The following is a 2120-nucleotide window of genomic DNA, read 5'->3' as shown; positions in this document are numbered from 1 at the left end:
CAGTCTGCGGTGCCATCAATATTGTAACAGTAATGACTTACAATAAAACAAAAAGTCCAGTGTACGTGGTGATTGAGTAGATTCAGCACACACATTGCTTACAGGTCTTCCTGTGTAGTGGAAGTAAAGACTTGCCATTCCTCCGGAAGGGCCATGCCAGGAATCAGGGAAGCAGTGAGGAGAAGGAAGCCAGGTTGGGATATTTGGGCTGCTGCCTTTGCGGTGTCAGACACCAGATAAGACAAGCCTGGCTGACATGGGGAGCCCCTTGCCTGATTGGGGTGAGCCTCTGGGCTATGCACGGTGGAACCAGCCAGCCAGCCTGGGGGCTGGAGTCTAACCAGAGCACGGCATCTGCAACCTGTGCAGGAACCACTGAAGTGCTAAGAAAGGGGACTGATTCTAAAGGTATTTTCTCAGCCTCATTTTCTGTATTTACCTTTCAAAGGTGTAGGAGGAAACAGAGTCTAGATTGATGGTTCAACTGGCTGTCCATCAGAATTACCTGTGGAGCTTTAAAAACAAATGCACCTTGCCTGTTTCTGCTCCACATTTTGATTCAATACTTCTGGAGTGAGAAGCAGAAATCTTCATTTTAACAGAGTCCCACATATTTCTGAAGAACAGTCAAGATTCTGTGTGCTCTCCTCTGGTTTTAGTCCTTTCTGCAGTTTCATATGCTAAGAGATGGGAAAATGCAATGGTACAGAATATTGAATCCAAAATAAAAGAAGAAAAGGAAACACAGAACAGGCAACATGAATTGCAAACTCATGTTAAGATGGTGAGTAGGTAGATTTCAGTTCACATTTACCAGTAATTACAACAAGTGTAAAAACAAAGATTGCCAGGCTGGATTTTTAAAAATCTCAATTATATGGTGCTTATAAGAGATATACTATAAAAAAATGTTGAAAGTAAAATGATGGACAAATATATACCATGCAAACTCTACTCCTCCCCAAACAAACGCTGGCATAGTTATATCAATATCAGACAAAGGAAAGGAGAATTAGTGGATAGTAAGAGGAATATTTAATACTAATGAAAGGGGCTAGGTGTGGTGGCTCACACCTGTAATCCCAGCACTTTGCGAGGCTGAGGCAAGTGAATCACCTGAAGTCAGGAGTTCGAGACCAGCCTGGCCAACATGGTGAAACCCCATCTCTACTAAAAATACAAAAATTAGCTGGGCATGGTGGTGGGTGCATGTAATCCCAGCTACTTGGGAGGCTGAGGCAGGAGAATTGCTTGAACTCGGGAAGCAGAGGTTGCAATGAGCCAAGACCACGCCATTGCAGTTCAGCCTGGGCAACAAGAGCAAAACTCCATCTCAAAAACAAAACAAAACAAAACAAAAAACAAAACTAATGGAAGGGATTAATCAACTAGGAAAATATAAAAAATTTAAATCTGTATACACCTAATAATATAGCTTCAAAATACGTAAAGAAAAATTTCACAGACTTAAAAGGAGTAACAAATTCATAATCCTGTTTGGGCATTTTTTAATACATCTCTCAGTATCTGATAGAACAAGAAGACAAAAAAAAAAACCCTATAGGAATATAGAAGATCTGAACAATGCCATTAACAAAATCCACCTACTTGGTATATATATAGAACACTGTCCACAACAACTGCAGAATTTACATTTGTTTCAAGTGCATATGGAACATTTACCCAAATAGGCCATATACTGGCCTTTAAGGCAATTTCAAAAACATTTCAAAGGTTTAAAATCACATGGAATATGATTACAGATAACAGTGAAATTAAACTAGAAATCTATAACAAAAAGATAAATGGAAAAATCACCACGTATTTTTAAATTAAGCAAAGCATTTCTAAATAACCTGTAGATCAAAGAAGAAATCATAATGGAAATAAAACATTTTAAACTGAATTATAGTAAAAAATGTGTGGGATACAACTAATAAGAAATTTAGAGAAAAATATATTAAAAGCTTTGATAAGTAAAGATAAAGGCTGATAAAATCAGTTGTCTAAATATATCAAAATGTAAGAAGGAAAATTAATAACATGTGAAACATATAATAGCTCAGAGTATCAAAAAAAAGCTGGTTTCTTAAAATAAAAAATTTATAAAATTCTAGCAA

Source organism: Mandrillus leucophaeus, unplaced genomic scaffold, assembly GCF_000951045.1.
Source record: "Mandrillus leucophaeus isolate KB7577 unplaced genomic scaffold, Mleu.le_1.0 Scaffold719, whole genome shotgun sequence".
In the NCBI taxonomy this organism is placed as follows: domain Eukaryota; kingdom Metazoa; phylum Chordata; class Mammalia; order Primates; family Cercopithecidae; genus Mandrillus; species Mandrillus leucophaeus.
Note: the sequence above shows the minus strand (reverse complement) of the source record.